Below are 21,384 nucleotides of genomic sequence, written 5' to 3' on the forward strand. Positions count from 1 at the left end.
GCGGTTGTGCCATCGGCGACGGGGTGGTATAGAGCATAACGGTGGACCCCACGCACCCTCATCCTCTTATTCCGATGCGGCTCGGTCGAGGAAGGGAGAGCGCGAGGGAGTTGTGGATGAAAGTCGGGCAGGCTTCTATGTTTTCTCATATCAACTTTTCGGCGAAAGGAATCATCTCCCTTCCCTTCCCGCCGCTTTCCCCTTTCCAAGCAGGCGGCAGCAGCGTTTCACAAGACGACCAGGATGCCTCGGTCCCCACTCCTCTTCTGCTCCTCTATATATGCGTTGGGGGGGTCCCTTCTTTCGCCGTTCACCTTCCCCTCCGGCCTTCATCCCACGCTCGCCTTTCCTCCTTTCACCCGCACTTGAAGAGGGGGTCCGACCTGTCGTCCAATGGCAGGCCCCGGAGGGCCCAGCGCCCGCGCCCTGGGCTCCGCCCGTCTTTTATAGCGCTGTACTACACGGCGGAGTGTTCTGTTTTTGTCCGCTTGTCTATCGCAGCGTGATCGTTTTGCGGCGCATACTGCCGTCAGAGGCCCCCTCGCAGCCTTTCCTTCCCCATTTATTCTCTTTCCCCACGGTCTTTGACGGCAGTGTGAACGCCAAGAAAGCGAAGCACTTGACCGAATGAGGGAAAGAAAGAGAGAGAAAGGGCGATGTGTGGAGAAAACAGAAAGAAGGAAGGAGGGGTGAGAGGAAGCGGATGGAGGAGGTCTGCGCAGGGAGACCGGAGGTCCAAACTCTTAATTTCTCGGCGGCTGGAGAGTGGAAACCCCACCTTGCGGCGTCGACTTGCGGCCTGGGGGACTTGCAGCAGTCTTCGGAAGCGGTAAGCGGCGGCGCCTGAGCGCCCTGCGGAGCCCTATGCGCGGCGCCTCCACTGCGCGCTCCATGGCTTCGCGTGTATTCTCGACGCATATTTCGATTGTTCCTGACAGCTGCTGAACCTGTTGCCACTTGTGGCCTCCTAGTTCGCAATGTCACGACGAAAGAGAAAGAAAGAGGGAACAGTACTGAGCGTGTGCTGACATAACTCGTCGATCCACTTGCTTTGTTCGGGACATTTTGACTCGCGCGGTGACATCTCCAGAAAAACAAAACAAAAGCAAGCGGGTTTGAGGTGACAGCGACACATGTGCCCACCCGCTGAGACTGAGCGGAGAATAAAATAATAAAAGAGAAATCAAATTAAGAGTAGCTGAAGGTAATGAATAAATCTTTCGTCCCCTGTGTTTCAATGACAGCTCTCTTCATGGGGATTTTAGAGTGAGGCGTATCATCAGCAGCCTGAGAATGGCGGGGTTCTTGTGCCGCTAGCGTTCTCCGTCATTTGTGTGCAAATTTATTTCGGACGCCCTCGGGGTTTTTGTGCCAGATAGGACAACGGAAGAAAGAGATTAATGAATAAATGAATTTATTTATTCAGAAAGAGGATGGGTTGTGGGACTTTTTTATATTGCCCCGGTAGCTGTGTTTTCTGCTGAGTAAATTAGGGATTCCCCTTTGTTGCGATCAGGTGACCTTGTGGGGTACTGCTCCCCGGGTGAAGACACAAAGGCTGCTGGGGGCATTTTGTTAATCTTCTGGTTGGGCCCATTCTACTTATATGAGTGATTCCGGGGTGTGTATACCATGAAAGAAAGGTACATATTGACTCTTAAGGATACATGTACGAAATACAATTTATCTCAAAATACTCGTGTGTGACGACACTGACAATCACAACAACTGCTGTCTTGATTACGGGGCGGCGACGACGTTTTGTGGCGTGTCGATGAGATTCGTAGGACCGAATGTGCAGATAGCAAAAAAATGTTTGGTATAATGCGCCGACTTGGTCATAGCGTCAATGGTCTCGACGCAAAATGCTTGCTTTCACGCCTTGGGAGAAAGTTCGCGAGCAGGGACAAAATCGGAAACGCCTAATTCGTAATTGGGCTCAACGTACAAGCTTGAGGTCATTTTTCATGGCTCCACTCGTCCTGGAAACCAGTTGCATTTTAATGCGGAACTTCACACGAGTCACGATTTTTATTTTATTTTTCATTTTGCAGCGCGGCATCTGTGAATATTTATGGGTATTACGCGTAAAACAGTTTGTGGCGGCACATTCCTAGCAGTATCTCTCTCAATTAGGGAATGCGATAGGGCCTGCAATCGCAGGCCCGATTTTCAGTCAGCCCTTTGCGTCAGCGCTTTGCGTTCGCATTGTAGAACTCACCAGGATAACTACATGTGAAGGAGAGCAGTATATGTGAGCAATAACAGTATATATGTGAAGGACAACAGTATATGTGAAGGATAACGGTATATGTGAAGAACAACAGCATATGTGAAGGATAACAGTATATGTGAGGAATAACAGTGTATGTGAAGGATTACAGCATATGTGAAGGATAAAGCATATGGGAAGGACAGAAGTTTATGTAAAGGACAACAGTATATGTGAAGGTTAACAGCATATGTGAAGGATAACAGTATATCGGAAGGACAGCAGTTCATGTAAAGGACAACAGTATATGTGAAAGTTAACAGCATATGTGAAGGATAACAGTGTATGTGAGCAATAACAGTACATGCGAAGGATAACAGTATATGTGAGGAATAACAGTATATGTGAAGGATAACAGTATATGTGAAGAACAACTGTATATGTGAAGGATAACGGTATATATGCAGAAAGAAGGAAATGTGTCATAACGAGCACCCATTTCCCTAGCCTTGTCTGCTCACCAGGATAAGAGTACGTAGGTAGCCAAATAGCAGTTGAGGCAACCGATGTCTTTAAAAGCTTAGGCCGCATACGCATGGCCACGTAGGTAGGAGGAGAGGTTATCTCTGTCATCTGGGTGAACTTGAGAGATGAGGTAGACGAAGAAGAGACCCTAGACAAAATGTGAGGGATTCTATGGGCCATCGGTGGGAATGTATTTATGCAGCAGTTACTACCAGCGTTTCGGCGTATGTCTACACTTTTGTTTTTCATATCGGTAAATTAACGATGGCCTGTCTCTATATGTCGGCCGAAATAATTCAATTGCTGCTAGCGTGGCTACGAAGTAACGTCATTTTCAAGGTTCCGAGGGGCTGACAGTGCTTAGGCAACTGAACTGGATGAGGTCTATTCTTGAGGAGGAGGCGGAAGCATCCTTATATCCGATAGTCCGAGCGCTACCGGCTACTGGCTACTGGCGCGGCAGCTTTCACCGCCGAGCCACCGTCACGACTGATGAGTAAAGACTGGTACGTACGACCATATTTAAATTCTTTAACAATAGTCCTCGTAGAGCTGGTTATGCAGCCCGGCGTCTTGGTACGTTGACGAAGTGAGCATGCCGAGCGGTGCGTTTGCTGACGTGGAGTCTCGCTCTACATTAGCTATCCACAGGTGTTTTACTCATCGCAGGTGCGTGCCGCGGCATGAACTTCGTCCGCACGTGTAAATCGAGGCGCTTCAAAAACGAAAACACGCGACCACGCAAACGCATAGCCGCAAGCACTGAAACATACTGAAACTCAGCTGTTGCGCCGCCAAGCACGGGTTTTATTTGGCTTCCAGCGTTCAGGTTGTCTTTCTACCGTCTTCCTCGTGTGATAAAATGCATTAGCGGTTTCAAAACAAAACTTATGCAGTTCAATATCGATCAAACGCGTAACGTTCATGCACGTTTGTCAGCCTCAGAGCTCCGTGGTTTTCGCAGGTATGTCGTCATCGCGCTTTTACTTGCGAGATTGGCCTGTGGCGGCGATACCTCTATTTTAGCTCTTGCTCTTTTCTACCTTACAAGAGCTTTGTTTTCAGTAAGAGTGGCATTTTTGTGGTTAGGAATTGGTATCCTATCGATACACGCGAGCTTCGATTTCCCCTCGGTGTCCCTTTAAGGAAGAACGCTATGTCATACACTCTAAACACGAAGGCGCTTGTATGAGAGTAAAAATAGAGTAGCCTGTCTTCTAGCGCCCTCTCTTTTATAAAAAAGGAGTGCGCTAGAAGACAGGCTACTCCATTTTTACTCCTTCTTGTTTATAGTGTACCCACTAGGCTACGCGACTAGTTGAAATGAATACGGCCTTGTTACTCTTATGCGTTACAATATTCCGCAAGGAATATAGTCAGGAATGAGATAGAATTTGTAGCTTTTAAGACAGCTCGTCGCACCATACCACATGCAGCAAAATGTGAGACCGTAAGGAATATTACCTAGGCGGTAGTGTACGCACATCCGGACGCTCTCATGTATAAGGGGAACAGGCTCCTAAAGACAATGAATGCACAGAGCAAGTGAAGTGCGGTGAAATTATGAACTGGCAGGTCGTAAAAAACACTTACGCCCAAGAGCTGAAACAGGTCACGTGATCCGCACGCAACTACCGCTCAGCTGGCCTTGAGCGATGCATAAAGTGAGGGAAGCGGGTTGAAACCAAAGGGCATGGGTGGTCTGTTCCACGCGCCGCTTTATTTTATGGGCGCTGCGTTATTCGGGTTGTGAAAAAGGAATGACGGCAGAACTGAAGACGAGGGTTGGAGGGAGGGGGGTGGAATGGTATATGTGGGGGCGCTCTGCGGCTCCCGCGCGATCGATTATGAAATACCGGCCAGGCGCGTCCCTGTTCTGAGCATACCCGCCAGACTCAATTACTTTCCTTAGCACCACCCTGGGTCATCTTTTTTCTGGTATTATACATTCTTTTCTTGGCTAAAGTACAACGAAAAAGAATTGAGGTATTGTAGCCATGCAACGACTGAGGCTGTATACAAAAGTATACAACTCACCGAGTTCGCTGCCGTGTTGTATCGTCATACGTTCTAAATCTCTCAATGGCGAGAGGAAATATTGTCCCTCCCACACCAGTGATTAGGGGACCCAGGGGTGCTACAAGAATTGCGAATTGTGGGGTTTGACGTCCCGATTCGACACACGGGCTATGAGGGACGCCGTAATTAAGGGCTGGCCGGAATAATTTTTGCCAGGGATCGAACTCGCGACCTTAGGGTCAGCAGCTGAACGCCAAAGCCGCTGAACCACCGCGACGGGTCGGCGCTGTACCGGGGGCTGGAGGGAATTACACTGTATGGAGAGAATTACATTTTCCACACGGGCAGCGAATTATGCTGCGTCGATAGTCAGTTGCAGTCAGCAGGTCCAGCACGACCGTAGGTGTCGACCTCTTCCCGAGCAATCTCGCTCGGTGTTCGGCTGTGTGGCTCAAGAGAACAGCCGCTGCTCCCGGACGCTTAGTTCGTTGTTTGGGTTCCCGGACTGAATAGCGCCCAGTTATTCGCTTCTTGACTGTATTTGCGGCGCACTGGGCAGCGTGCATGCATTTGGCAAGTACCTCACGTAATATAGTAGCTTACTGATACCCGGCAAAAGAAAAGTATGTAGCATTTGTGCCCTGCCGGTGCTCACCGATGGTGTTGGAACTTGGATGCTAACGATATGGCTTGCAGTTAAATTACGGACAGCGTAGTAAGCTATGCAAAGGAAAAAGGGTGATCATATAGAGAGCAGAGTGGCTTAGGGAAAGAACTCAAGTTGATGGTGCCCTATAATAATAATAATAATAATAATAATAATAATAATAATAATAATAATAATAATAATAATAATAATAATAATAATAATAATAATAATAATAATAATAATAATAATAATAATAATAATAATAATAATAATAATAATAATAATTTATTTGGGGGGAAAGGAAATGGCGCTGTATCTGTCTCATATATCGTTGGGCACCGGAACCGCGCCTTAAGGGAAGGGATAAAGGAGGGAGTGAAAGAAGAAATGAAGAAAGGGGTGCCGTAGTGGAGGGCTCCGGAATAATTTCGACCACCTGGAGATCTTTAACGTGCACTGACATCGCCCAGCACACGGGCGCCTTAGCGATTTTCCTCCATAAAAACGCAGCCGCCGCGCAGAAATCAAAAAGAGGACACATTGGACTTGGTCCGCACTTGTTATGTCGGGGAACAGAGAGCCGATAGCCCGTAAGAGTAACGGAGTGGATCCCAGGGGAAGGCAAATGCAGTGCAGGGCACGGTAGATATTCACGTGAGGAGAGTAGATTGAGAGATCTGTTGAGATTTGCTTGATAGAGATTAAGAGACCGCAGCTGGTGCAGGGCAAGATTAATTGTAGACCACTGGGAGACGCCTGTGTGCGCAATCAGCCTGTGGATGGTGATGATAATAATAACAATGACTCACTTTCCCAATAAAACATAGCTATAGGTCTTCTTTTCTGCGCATTGCTGACAGTTTACTCCTTAATTCATGCCGATTTGCTGAGTTTTCAGGGTGCGCGCTACCGGTTATACTGATCGTTCAAGTAGCGATATTGTTTAGCCTGCGGACAAGCCCAGGTTCTGAAACAGCATACAACATCCGTGGGGTTCATAGTAAATTTGGTTAATAAACATTTTCAACAGCAACGACACAGGCCACCACCAAGCCACCGTGTGACATTTAAAAGCCCGGAATAGAGATCGTTCAGCGCCATTTTGAACAAGAAAAAGAGAACGCCGTCAGCGTTGATTGTGCGGTTAATTCTGCTCTGACGGGACCGAGAGATCGGTCAGATAATATTGACAGGTCAGACTGTCACACAGTTGAAGAGGTGCACGGTCTGCAATGATAGGGTCGATCGCATGCGTTGTTTGTTCGATCGCATGCGTTGAATGTGTTTACAACCTAACGGAAATTGGGCTTGCTGCCAAGCAAAGGAACCTTCATACGTGAATCTAATTGCTTGCTTCTATTGGTGCACATTATGAATTCTGAAAGAAACAAAGAAACAAAGAAACAAACAAACAAACAAAACTTTATTTTTATCATCAAGATAACAATAATTTCTCTTTTGTGTTTGGTCTGCCAACTGTATAAATAGTGTTCTGTGATTGTTTTTCCATTTTGCTCAGTTAATTTCCACTGTTGAATTATGTTTTTAAAGAATTCGCTCAGGACGAACTGGTGGGCTAGTTGGTTACACATATCAAACAACGGCACTTTGTGGTGTGTTCACTGTCTGTCTTTGTCCTTTTTGTGCGCCGGTAATCATTTGGTATGTTTTTTAAATGATCACTTATGTTGTATCAATTTATTTTAATATACCGAGCCCTCACACGACTTCCGTGCCGAGCTCTTAGGTTTTTCCCTTTATGATATATACTTACGCTGTAAGACCAGGTGTGAAAATAAAACCCGCGCGATTCCTGTTTTTCTTCAGTCCGTCGTCTAAAATTAGACTTTGTCATTTGCAGCTGCGTTTGCATCTATTGTACCGGAATGCTATTCTTTTTTTTTTTTTACCGTTCTGTCCGTACGTTGGAAAAACGACCCTCCTTATCACCCAGAACAGGCCGCCAACTACCCTTTTTTTTTTTACAACTGCACGAAACGAATTCGCCAGCTGCGCGTCGCATCACCGCTGTTGTCTTTCGAAAGTACACGGAGAAGAGCAGCAGACAACACAACAGCATGTCCACAGAATAGCGCAGCGGTGAAAAAATACATCAGCGCCACAGCAGAAGGAAAAGACAGTGCGGAGAAAAAAGAAAATGACACACGTGGGATGGGCGTGTCAGCGGATAACGAACTAACTGAGGCCGCAGAACATTCGTGTACGGACGATGCAGTTGCCTTAAAACGGCTGCTGTGTCACTATTGTTAAAATCGTACTTTCATGTGACGTCAGTTGTGCGCCTGCTATACTGCTACCACAATCAGCTCCGTTTAACCTTCGCTGTTAGTAATAATAATAACAGTAATACTAATAATCTTGCTATTTCTGTTAGCGCCAGTGGCTAGTTAAACATCAGCGTGTAAAGCGGTGCCCTGCCGTGTGCTTACGGCTGAAGATACCAAAGTGGCGACGAGTTGTTGGCGACGAAGTTTGGGGCGGCACAGTTTGACGACGCAAGCTTCTCGGCGGAGGACAACGGTATGGCTTCGCTAGGACAGTTCGATCAATTCTTCGAGGACGGGGATGAAGACTTCGAGTCATACATGGAACGTTTTCAGAATTACCTGCGCGCTTATAAAGTGAGCGACGACTTGAAGGTGGCCACTTTCTTGGCGGTCATGGGCAAGAAGACATATCGTACTCTAAAAAGCCTGCTCGCTCCGGCGAAACCGGAAGAAGAGGACTACGATAAGCTTGTCAGGGTTCTTAAGGAACATTACTCCCCAAAAAGGATGGTCGTAGCTGAGCGGTTTCGGTTCAATTCCCGAACCCAGCACGAAAAAGAAACGGCTGCAGCATTTGCTGCCGAGCTGAAGAGGTTGGCCGCGCGCTGCGAATTCGGGCAGTTCCTGGACGAAGCGATGCGGGACCGTTTTATCACCGGCTTGAGAGACCACGCTACTCGAGCAGAGCTACTCAAGAAAAACACGTTGACATTTGCAGACGCCTGCGATCTCGCGAGAAGCATGGAACTGGAAGCGAAATCTTTGACACGAGGCACGCAGATTTGGGAGCTCGGAGCTGGAGCACAATGCAATACCGGAGGAACAGTGAAGCAGCGATGCGAAGCACAAGGTTGTTTCGGTTATGTGTCGCCTCACGCCGACCAAGCCTATCCGTCCCGGAATTGCCCATGTCGCGTCGATGAGCAGGCGGGATGCCTTGCAAGGGTCGGCCAAGCGCCTTCAAGTTCCGAGCAAGCCGTGGATGGTAGTGCGGACAGAAGAACAGGGATGAATGGTGAGGACGGCACTGCGCTGCATAGCGCGTGTTTTTGTGAGAGTAATATTCGTAGCTGCGCTGAGAATGTCAGAATAACCGGAAGAAACGTTAGAATGCAGATCGATGCAGGTGTGTCTGTTTAATTCCACTGCGCCAGAAAGCGTTTGTCGCAAGTACTGGACAACCCTTTCACCAGTTATCGTCTAAAGTCGAAGTTGAAATCTTAGCTGTGCTTTAAAAAAAGAACTCTAAAAAGAAAAGCTTGATGGGCCCTGTACCTAAGCGGTCACTGTGGCTCTTATTGTCGTGTGTAATTCAGAGTGTGAAACATTATTACTAGCAGCGATTCGCTAGAGGCTTTGAAGCTATATAAATAGTCTGGATGAGCCTGTGTGGCAAACGCAGCAGCCTTAATTGAAAAAATTGTCTAAAGTGTTTGAGCCGGCACTCAGGACTAATAAAAAGCATTCCGGCGAAGCTGCTGTTGACAGACGCGTAAGGGCACATGTCTACTGTAAGCCTGTGCCTTTCTTGCCACGAGACGCAGCATAACGCACGAGTTTCAGTCGCTGATACAACCAGGAGGGCTAGTTCCAGTGTAACAAGGTGAGAAGTCAATTGTTCCTAAAGCCGACAGCAAGCTCACAATATGCGGAGATCATAAGGTGACTGTAGCTTTGTGTCTCAGAACCGACCGTTCGCCGTTACCTGAAATGGGATATATTCGCAACGCTACATTGGGGTGAGAAATCAATGGGCTGTGCTGCAACCAGACCCAGATTCACAGTTGCTTGCCACGTTGAATGCGCATAACGTACGCGCGCCTTCGATGCGGTATAACAAGTGCATGGTATACATTTTTCGGTCAGTGACTGATGAAGCGCTGAAGGGGTTGGCCGAGGTCGTGATTTGGTTCCCACCGGAGGCATGTGGTTGTTTTTTTTCTTCTGCATTTCTAACCAATTATCTTTAAGCGATAAAATATTAACTAATAATCTCCCATTGATCAACACCACAAATAACAAAAAAAAAATCCCGTATTCTCCTTGGATTCTGTGGCTGTTGGCTTCTTTCATACGTATATATATATATATATATATATATATATATATATATATATATATATATATATATATATATATATATATATATATATATATATATATATATATATATATATATACCCACCGGAAGGTGGATGCCATGGGAAGAACTCAAAACAAAAAAGTGATATATATATATATATATATATATATATATATATATATATATATATATATATATATATATATATATATATAATGCAAAGTTGAAAACGTTTCATTTAGCCACAGATTTATTTTGAGTCGACGTTTCGGACAGAGCCTGTCCTTTCTCAGTCTTGAGAATGGACAGGCTTTGCATTTTTGCCTCTAGCAACCAAATACGTTTATCTTTCTATATATATATATATATATATATATATATATATATATATATATATATATATATATATATATATATATATATATATATATATATATATATATATGTTACAGCAGGTGGTAAAAGACAACGCCGGACGCCACCTTTTCTTCACGATGGAACTTCTAATGCTGACGAATTAACAGAGGCATTCGCATGTGTTCAGGCTACAATAATAAGGTTCAATACAATACAATAAGATTACAATAAGCCTGTTCCCGCTGTATCAATGGCCCGTGTTCAGAGCTGGGCTTTATTTCCGGCCGTCTTACGACCAGCGATGGCTTTATCGTAAGTTCAGCGATGTCGCAAGCACCAACGCACTGTCGTGGCTTTGTCTCCCAAACCGAGCTGAGGAACTGGACAGCATGCACTTCTCTGTACTTGGCAAAGTTCCTCTCTGTGCTAAAGAAATCAAACTGGAGACATGTATGGACAAGGTCCTATAAAAAAGTGAACTTATACTCACCAACCGGTTGACCAGCGCCCTGTTTTGTTCGCCGCAGTGAAGTTTCCCACGGCCAAGATTGCGCAACCTGGGGCCTTATTCTGTAACGTTTCGCTTCGTTTTTTTTTGTTTCATTTTGTAATGACGTCAGTTGTGACGTAATTCAACAGGAGGTGGGGAAGCGAATGACCAATCACAGACGACGCCGGTCCGCCGCCAGCCACCCCCGTCGCGTCCAGACCGGCTGTGTCACCGGGAGCGTTACTCTTCCAATTCGTCGCACATTTTCTTTCCCGATAGGAAATAAGCGCCAAGAAATCTTGTCGTGCTCCGCCATCTGTCGGCGCCGGTCCGTCTTTGCGGCATGGGCGTGGGGTGCGTTTTTCCAAGTAAGTGGCACATGTAATCAATGGGCGTGTTTCTACCCCGACCGACGTGACGTTATTCCTCTCGGCCTACGTGCTTGGTAGGACCATGTGAAATGAAAACGAAGTGAAATATTACAAGCTGCGGTGCTTCGGGAATATCCCACCTTGGGCATGTGCCATTCGAACAGAGCTCGGCAACAACGACAGCAACAACAAAACCGTTAGGAGTGCAATGCGATAGAATTGGAGGTCCCTCCCACACAAGTGCGCCTTCTCTTTCACGGATTCATAGATCGCGGCGAGTCCTCATTCCACTATACTGGCGCAGTGGTGCAGCGGTTAAGCGATGTGTCACTGCCCCCGACGGTGCCCGTTTCAAACATAGCAAGTGGGGCTTGTGAGACATAGGTTGGCCGTCGCCAGCTCCTGTAAGGTTCATTTTTGCACACATGTCCAGCAATTTCGGACAAAAATTTTGAAAAGTGAGAAATTGTAAGATACTTTTAATGTAATGTTGAAGGTAATGGTCTATTCTTCGGATATGTAGCACAATCTTTTAAAGTGTTTCCATCGGTCGCATCGAACAGTTAAGACTTGCATAGAAAACCAATGAGGAACGTTTTTGACGATAGGAAAAGCGTTAATATGAAAAAAAAAATTCAAGACTTCCGACGGGTGATCTGCATATATGCTGATTTTTATAGTGAAATCTTCCATCATATGAAACAACTGCGTTCATAAATGGTTTCCCGTTCAAAAATGCTTTTGTCGAGAATTGCTGGGTACGACTAGTTCCTCGGGAGGCTGTCTGTCTCTCGACCAATGAGCTGATGGCAGGTTCCCACCTGATCACTGTGGCAGGTGGGCCACCTGCTGTTTTGTGACATAGACAGGCGGACGGACAATGGGAATTATTCGTCCTGATGACGTCACTTACTTCCAACCATTGAGCGGCTTTTATGACAGACACCTTTTCTTTCTTTTTTTTAAGAACGGGACCTCTAGTGCCAGGATCCCTTCGCTCGCCACCCGGGAATGACTGCATGAAAATGTTGCCGAGAAGCCACATCTGGTGGGTGAGGTTAATTGGGGACATAGAACACGCGGTGAAAGAGTGTGCCACGTGCCAGTTGACGCAAAACGCAGCGTCAGGTGTTTCCTTGTTATCCTAGGAGTGGCCCACAGGTAGATGGGAAAGAGTGTCCTTAGATTTTACGTGCCGCGATCAGAATGTGGCTTCTTGTGTTTGTGAACGCACCCATTTCCGGCGTTTGGCGTCGTAGTAGTACTAGCATTCGGCATAACCGGAGGGTGGTAACCCCGAAGAAGGAGGAGGGTTGCACTGACGTCACCCCTAACGTCACTGGAACACGTCATAGAAACCCATCCCGCTGAGCAGTACAAACCTAGTGACGTCGTTTGTGACAGCGGCGCTGTGACGACCTCTCGAAGCACAAGCATATACTGCGTCTTCACAATGATGCATTGGTCCAACACCTCGAACACATGTCTTGCCACTTCTCAGATCACAAAGCTTCATACAAGGTTATCAAGGACTAGGAGATAAGTGCTACTTGAACAGTCAGATGCCTGAAATACAAAAAGAGTGGTCTCTAACTAGACATATGCATGTCGCTGTCAAATTATTTAAACATATTGTGAAATGAAAATATCTGAACATCTGGCGCTGAGTTTAGTGTTGCAGAGTGATAACCGTCCTGTCAGTTTTTTTCTCTTATCGTCAGTGGCTAAATAAACATCGGCGTGCTGAGCGCTATCCTGCCCTGTGTTTACCGCTAGGACGCAACCTCACAGATTTCTTGTTGTTAATAATGTACAGTAGCTGCGCCTTTTCCGACTTTCACTAACCGTTTCTCCGGCAGCAAGAGACATTTCAATTACTGGGAAATCTGGCTTTAATATTGGTATATATTTTTCAGCCATTTCAATTCAAATCCTTGACTTTGGTGATGGCTTTTAGCACCGCGGATTCACTACGTTTAATTTTCCAATTCTAGATTTTGATTCGGTCGCTGTTGTGCTATAAAAGTGCAGTAGCGATACAAATATTACCTAACAATCAGGCGCGTAACCTTTTTTTTTCCAGTTGCATGCAACGATCTATGCTGCGCAGATTAACATATGTTTAATGTGAATCTGTGTGCCGTTAACGTATACGCTGCTATTCGTTTGTGAATATATACAAATGCAACATGCGCTGAATATATAAAAGGCAACATGCCTGTTGCACGTTGCCTTGTACACGGGGCCGCGGACCGCTTCAAGCCCATCTCCACTGATGTTTAGATAAACTGGTTGAAGTTGAAGATCGAAGCCGAAAAGTATTCACAGGGCATCTAATTATTTTTAGTGTTGGTAATGCGATAGCATTAGAGTCTGTTCATGCCTTTACCAGCAGTGGCGTCACTCCCGGTCTGACGGCGTCACTTCTCTCCAGCCACTTGGAATCATTCGTTCTGGTGACGTCAGTTTTCTCCAGCCAGTGGGAATTATTCGTTTTGATGACGTCACTTACCTCCAACCAATAAGCGGCTTTTATGACAGACACCTTTTTTATCTATGAGGCTTTTATTGCTATCAGATTAAAAATATCGCTTGACGTCACCGCAGCACACTAGCGGAAAGGACCGGTAACGACACTTGTCCTTTGTTTTTCCCTAATTGCTAGCTTTTAAGAGCTCCGTCTTCATTTAAGGTAGCCTCTTTGCAATTAGAAAATGGTTATCCATCCATCCCGATTAACTTGAGTTTGCCCTCAATATTGCTTTTGACGCTATGATGGCCCAACATTGAAAGCGTCGGATAAAAGTTACCCGCCGCGGTGGCTCAGTGGTTAGGCGCTCGACTACTGATCCGGAGTTCCCGGGTTCGAACCCCACCGCGGCGGCTGCGTCTTTATGGAGACAAAACGCCATGGCATCCGTGTGCTGTGCGATGTCAGTGCACGTTAAAGATCCCCATGTGGTCGAAATTATTCCGGAGCCCTCCACTACGGCACCTCTTCTTCCTTTCTTCTTTCACTCCCTCCTTTATCCCTTCTTTTACGGCGCGGTTCAGGTGTCCGTCGATATATGCGACAGATACTGCGCCATTTCCTTTCCCCAAAAACCAATCATTATTAGGATAAAAGTTTGTAGGATAAAAGATTATATGAATGTCGTATGATGGGATTAAAATGGGACTATCTGCTCCGGTGAGTCCTCGAGAAGAATGGTTAGTCGGTCGGAAGACCAACTGTGCCTGGTGATCCCTTTCCACTTCAGTCTCTGAGGGTTTAATGGTTGCGGAAACGCAGTCTCCTGGTCACTAACCCGTTCAGCCCAATTAGTTTTTCCTGGAATACAGCATACGAACTGGAAAACTATGCTGCAGACTGGGCTCGATGTAACCAATCATTAATATGATAAAAGTTTGTATTATAAAAGATCATATGAACGTCGTATAATGGGATTAAAATGGGACTATCTGCTCCGGTGAGTCCTCGAGAAGAATGGTTAGTCGGTCGGAAGACCAACTGTGCCTGGTGATCCCTTTCCACTTAAGTCTCTGAGGGTTTAATGGTTGCGGAAACGCAGTCTCCTGGTCACTAACCCGTTCAGCCCAATTAGTTTTTCCTGGAATACAGCATACGAACTGGAAAACTATGCTGCAGACTGGGCTCGATGTAACCAATCATAATAGAATAAAAGTTTGTATTATAAAAGATCATATGAACGTCGTATAATGGGATTAAAATGGGACTATCTGCTCCGGTGAGTCCTCGAGAAGAATGGTTAGTCGGTCGGAAGACCAACTGTGCCTGGTGATCCCTTTCCACTTCAGTCTCTGAGGGTTTAATGGTTGCGGAAACGCAGTCTCCTGGTCACTAACCCGTTCAGCCCAATTAGTTTTTCCTGGAATACAGCATACGAACTGGAAAACTATGCTGCAGACTGGGCTCGATGTAACCAATCATTAATAGGATAAAAGTTTGTATTATAAAAGATCATATGAACGTCGTATAATGGGATTAAAATGGGACTATCTGCTCCGGTGAGTCCTCGAGAAGAATGGTTAGTCGGTCGGAAGACCAACTGTGCCTGGTGATCCCTTTCCACTTCAGTCTCTGAGGGTTTAATGGTTGCGGAAACGCAGTCTCCTGGTCACTAACCCGTTCAGCCCAATTAGTTTTTCCTGGAATACAGCATACGAACTGGAAAACTATGCTGCAGACTGGGCTCGATGTAACCAATCATTAATATGATAAAAGTTTGTATTATAAAAGATCATATGAACGTCGTATAATGGGATTGAAATGGGACTATCTGCTCCGGTGAGTCCTCGAGAAGAATGGTTAGACGGTCGGAAGACCAACTGTGCCTGGTAATCCCTTTCCACTTCAGTCTCTGAGGGTTTAATGGTTGCGGAAACGCAGTCTCCTGGTCACTAACCCGTTCAGCCCAATTAGTTTTTCCTGGAATACAGCATACGAACTGGAAAACTATGCTGCAGACTGGGCTCGATGTAACCAATCATTAATATGATAAAAGTTTGTATTATAAAAGATCATATGAACGTCGTATAATGGGATTAAAATGGGACTATCTGCTCCGGTGAGTCCTCGAGAAGAATGGTTAGTCGGTCGGAAGACCAACTGTGCCTGGTGATCCCTTTCCACTTCAGTCTCTGAGGGTTTAATGGTTGCAGAAACGCAGTCTCCTGGTCACTAACCCGTTCAGCCCAATTAGTTTTTCCTGGAATACAGCATACGAACTGGAAAACTATGCTGCAGACTGGGCTCGATGTAACCAATCATTAATAGGATAAAAGTTTGTATTATAAAAGATCATATGAACGTCGTATAATGGGATTAAAATGGGACTATCTGCTCCGGTGAGTCCTCGAGAAGAATGGTTAGTCGGTCGGAAGACCAACTGTGCCTGGTGATCCCTTTACACTTCAGTCTCTGAGGGTTTAATGGTTGCGGAAACGCAGTCTCCTGGTCACTAACCCGTTCAGCCCAATTAGTTTTTCCTGGAATACAGCATACGAACTGGGAAACTATGCTGCAGACTGGGCTCGATGTAACCAATCATTAATAGGATAAAAGTTTGTATTATAAAAGATCATATGAACGTCGTATAATGGGATTAAAATGGGACTATCTGCTCCGGTGAGTCCTCGAGAAGAATGGTTAGTCGGTCGGAAGACCAACTGTGCCTGGTGATCCCTTTACACTTCAGTCTCTGAGGGTTTAATGGTTGCAGAAACGAAGTCTCCTGGTCACTAACCCGTTCAGCCCAATTAGTTTTTCCTGGAATACAGCATACGAACTGGAAAACTATGCTGCAGACTGGGCTCGATGTAACCAATCATTAATAGGATAAAAGTTTGTATTATAAAAGATCATATGAACGTCGTATAATGGGATTAAAATGGGACTATCTGCTCCGGTGAGTCCTCGAGAAGAATGGTTAGTCGGTCGGAAGACCAACTGTGCCTGGTGATCCCTTTACACTTCCGTCTCTGAGGGTTTAATGGTTGCGGAAACGCACTCTCCTGGTCACTAACCCGTTCAGCCCAATTAGTTTTTCCTGGAATACAGCATACGAACTGGAAAACTATGCTGCAGACTGGGCTCGATGTAACCAATCATTAATAGGATAAAAGTTTGTATTATAAAAGATCATATGAACGTCGTATAATGGGATTAAAATGAGACTATCTGCTCCGGTGAGTCCTCGAGAAGAATGGTTAGTCGGTCGGAAGACCAACTGTGCCTGGTGATCCCTTTCCACTTCAGTCTCTGAGGGTTTAATGGTTGCGGAAACGCAGTCTCCTGGTCACTAACCCGTTCAGCCCAATTAGTTTTTCCTGGAATACAGCATACGAACTGGAAAACTATGCTGCAGACTGGGCTCGATGTAACCAATCATTAATATGATAAAAGTTTGTATTATAAAAGATCATATGAACGTCGTATAATGGGATTAAAATGGGACTATCTGCTCCGGTGAGTCCTCGAGAAGAATGGTTAGTCGGTCGGAAGACCAACTGTGCCTGGTAATCCCTTTCCACTTCAGTCTCTGAGGGTTTAATGGTTGCGGAAACGCAGTCTCCTGGTCACTAACCCGTTCAGCCCAATTAGTTTTTCCTGGAATACAGCATACGAACTGGAAAACTATGCTGCAGACTGGGCTCGATGTAACCAATCATTAATATGATAAAAGTTTGTATTATAAAAGATCATATGAACGTCGTATAATGGGATTAAAATGGGACTATCTGCTCCGGTGAGTCCTCGAGAAGAATGGTTAGTCGGTCGGAAGACCAACTGTGCCTGGTGATCCCTTTCCACTTCAGTCTCTGAGGGTTTAATGGTTGCAGAAACGCAGTCTCCTGGTCACTAACCCGTTCAGCCCAATTAGTTTTTCCTGGAATACAGCATACGAACTGGAAAACTATGCTGCAGACTGGGCTCGATGTAACCAATCATTAATAGGATAAAGGTTTGTATTATAAAAGATCATATGAACGTCGTATAATGGGATTAAAATGGGACTATCTGCTCCGGTGAGTCCTCGAGAAGAATGGTTAGTCGGTCGGAAGACCAACTGTGCCTGGTGATCCCTTTACACTTCAGTCTCTGAGGGTTTAATGGTTGCGGAAACGCAGTCTCCTGGTCACTAACCCGTTCAGCCCAATTAGTTTTTCCTGGAATACAGCATACGAACTGGAAAACTATGCTGCAGACTGGGCTCGATGTAACCAATCATTAATAGGATAAAAGTTTGTATTATAAAAGATCATATGAACGTCGTATAATGGGATTAAAATGGGACTATCTGCTCCGGTGAGTCCTCGAGAAGAATGGTTAGTCGGTCGGAAGACCAACTGTGCCTGGTGATCCCTTTACACTTCAGTCTCTGAGGGTTTAATGGTTGCGGAAACGCAGTCTCCTGGTCACTAACCCGTTCAGCCCAATTAGTTTTTCCTGGAATACAGCATACGAACTGGAAAACTATGCTGCAGACTGGGCTCGATGTAACCAATCATTAATAGGATAAAAGTTTGTATTATAAAAGATCATATGAACGTCGTATAATGGGATTAAAATGGGACTATCTGCTCCGGTGAGTCCTCGAGAAGAATGGTTAGTCGGTCGGAAGACCAACTGTGCCTGGTGATCCCTTTACACTTCCGTCTCTGAGGGTTTAATGGTTGCGGAAACGCAGTCTCCTGGTCACTAACCCGTTCAGCCCAATTAGTTTTTCCTGGAATACAGCATACGAACTGGAAAACTATGCTGCAGACTGGGCTCGATGTAACCAATCATTAATAGGATAAAAGTTTGTATTATAAAAGATCATATGAACGTCGTATAATGGGATTAAAATGGGACTATCTGCTCCGGTGAGTCCTCGAGAAGAATGGTTAGTCGGTCGGAAGACCAACTGTGCCTGGTGATCCCTTTCCACTTCAGTCTCTGAGGGTTTAATGGTTGCGGAAACGCAGTCTCCTGGTCACTAACCCGTTCAGCCCAATTAGTTTTTCCTGGAATACAGCATACGAACTGGAAAACTATGCTGCAGACTGGGCTCGATGTAACCAATCATTATTATGATAAAAGTTTGTATTATAAAAGATCATATGAACGTCGTATAATGGGATTAAAATGGGACTATCTGCTCCGGTGAGTCCTCGAGAAGAATGGTTAGTCGGTCGGAAGACCAACTGTGCCTGGTGATCCCTTTCCACTTAAGTCTCTGAGGGTTTAATGGTTGCGGAAACGCAGTCTCCTGGTCACTAACCCGTTCAGCCCAATTAGTTTTTCCTGGAATACAGCATACGAACTGGAAAACTATGCTGCAGACTGGGCTCGATGTAACCAATCATTAATAGAATAAAAGTTTGTATTATAAAAGATCATATGAACGTCGTATAATGGGATTAAAATGGGACTATCTGCTCCGGTGAGTCCTCGAGAAGAATGGTTAGTCGGTCGGAAGACCAACTGTGCCTGGTGATCCCTTTCCACTTCAGTCTCTGAGGGTTTAATGGTTGCGGAAACGCAGTCTCCTGGTCACTAACCCGTTCAGCCCAATTAGTTTTTCCTGGAATACAGCATACGAACTGGAAAACTATGCTGCAGACTGGGCTCGATGTAACCAATCATTAATAGGATAAAAGTTTGTATTATAAAAGATCATATGAACGTCGTATAATGGGATTAAAATGGGACTATCTGCTCCGGTGAGTCCTCGAGAAGAATGGTTAGTCGGTCGGAAGACCAACTGTGCCTGGTGATCCCTTTCCACTTCAGTCTCTGAGGGTTTAATGGTTGCGGAAACGCAGTCTCCTGGTCACTAACCCGTTCAGCCCAATTAGTTTTTCCTGGAATACAGCATACGAACTGGAAAACTATGCTGCAGACTGGGCTCGATGTAACCAATCATTAATATGATAAAAGTTTGTATTATAAAAGATCATATGAACGTCGTATAATGGGATTGAAATGGGACTATCTGCTCCGGTGAGTCCTCGAGAAGAATGGTTAGTCGGTCGGAAGACCAACTGTGCCTGGTGATCCCTTTCCACTTCAGTCTCTGAGGGTTTAATGGTTGCGGAAACGCAGTCTCCTGGTCACTAACCCGTTCAGCCCAATTAGTTTTTCCTGGAATACAGCATACGAACTGGAAAACTATGCTGCAGACTGGGCTCGATGTAACCAATCATTAATATGATAAAAGTTTGTATTATAAAAGATCATATGAACGTCGTATAATGGGATTAAAATGGGACTATCTGCTCCGGTGAGTCCTCGAGAAGAATGGTTAGTCGGTCGGAAGACCAACTGTGCCTGGTGATCCCTTTCCACTTCAGTCTCTGAGGGTTTAATGGTTGCAGAAACGCAGTCTCCTGGTCACTAACCCGTTCAGCCCAATTAGTTTTTCCTGGAATACAGCATACGAACTGGAAAACTATGCTGCAGACTGGGCTCGATGTAACCAATCATTAATAGGATAAAAGTTTGTATTATAAAAGATCATATGAACGTCGTATAATGGGATTAAAATGGGACTATCTGCTCCGGTGAGTCCTCGAGAAGAATGGTTAGTCGGTCGGAAGACCAACTGTGCCTGGTGATCCCTTTACACTTCAGTCTCTGAGGGTTTAATGGTTGCGGAAACGCAGTCTCCTGGTCACTAACCCGTTCAGCCCAATTAGTTTTTCCTGGAATACAGCATACGAACTGGAAAACTATGCTGCAGACTGGGCTCGATGTAACCAATCATTAATAGGATAAAAGTTTGTATTATAAAAGATCATATGAACGTCGTATAATGGGATTAAAATGGGACTATCTGCTCCGGTGAGTCCTCGAGAAGAATGGTTAGTCGGTCGGAAGACCAACTGTGCCTGGTGATCCCTTTACACTTCAGTCTCTGAGGGTTTAATGGTTGCGGAAACGCAGTCTCCTGGTCACTAACCCGTTCAGCCCAATTAGTTTTTCCTGGAATACAGCATACGAACTGGAAAACTATGCTGCAGACTGGGCTCGATGTAACGAATCATTAATAGGATAAAAGTTTGTATTATAAAAGATCATATGAACGTCGTATAATGGGATTAAAATGGGACTGTCTGCTCCGGTGAGTCCTCGAGAAGAATGGTTAGTCGGTCGGAAGACCAACTGTGCCTGGTGATCCCTTTACACTTCCGTCTCTGAGGGTTTAATGGTTGCGGAAACGCAGTCTCCTGGTCACTAACCCGTTCAGCCCAATTAGTTTTTCCTGGAATACAGCATACGAACTGGAAAACTATGCTGCAGACTGGGCTCGATGTAACCAATCATTAATAGGATAAAAGTTTGTATTATAAAAGATCATATGAACGTCGTATAATGGGATTAAAATGGGACTATCTGCTCCGGTGAGTCCTCGAGAAGAATGGTTAGTCGGTCGGAAGACCAACTGTGCCTGGTGATCCCTTTCCACTTCAGTCTCTGAGGGTTTAATGGTTGCGGAAACGCAGTCTCCTGGTCACTAACCCGTTCAGCCCAATTAGTTTTTCCTGGAATACAGCATACGAACTGGAAAACTATGCTGCAGACTGTGCTCGATGTAACCAATCATTAATATGATAAAAGTTTGTATTATAAAAGATCATATGAACGTCGTATAATGGGATTAAAATGGGACTATCTGCTCCGGTGAGTCCTCGAGAAGAATGGTTAGTCGGTCGGAAGACCAACTGTGCCTGGTGATCCCTTTCCACTTAAGTCTCTGAGGGTTTAATGGTTGCGGAAACGCAGTCTCCTGGTCACTAACCCGTTCAGCCCAATTAGTTTTTCCTGGAATACAGCATACGAACTGGAAAACTATGCTGCAGACTGGGCTCGATGTAACCAATC

General features: G+C 45.3%; 1 protein-coding gene across 1 annotated transcript in view; it reads left to right on the plus strand.

Moving 5' to 3' along the window:
• Positions 1 to 742: 742 nt before the first annotated feature.
• Positions 743 to 21,384, plus strand: part of LOC144121213 (aromatic-L-amino-acid decarboxylase-like) — a 149,286-nt gene continuing 128,644 nt past the window's right edge. Inside the window, exon 1 of the mRNA XM_077654299.1 lies at positions 743 to 829. The gene's annotated coding sequence lies outside the window, so the exon portion shown is untranslated. The remainder of the gene's footprint in view (positions 830 to 21,384) is intronic.

This window comes from Amblyomma americanum, chromosome 2 (genome assembly GCF_052857255.1).
Source record: "Amblyomma americanum isolate KBUSLIRL-KWMA chromosome 2, ASM5285725v1, whole genome shotgun sequence".
Taxonomy (NCBI): Eukaryota; Metazoa; Arthropoda; class Arachnida; order Ixodida; family Ixodidae; genus Amblyomma; species Amblyomma americanum.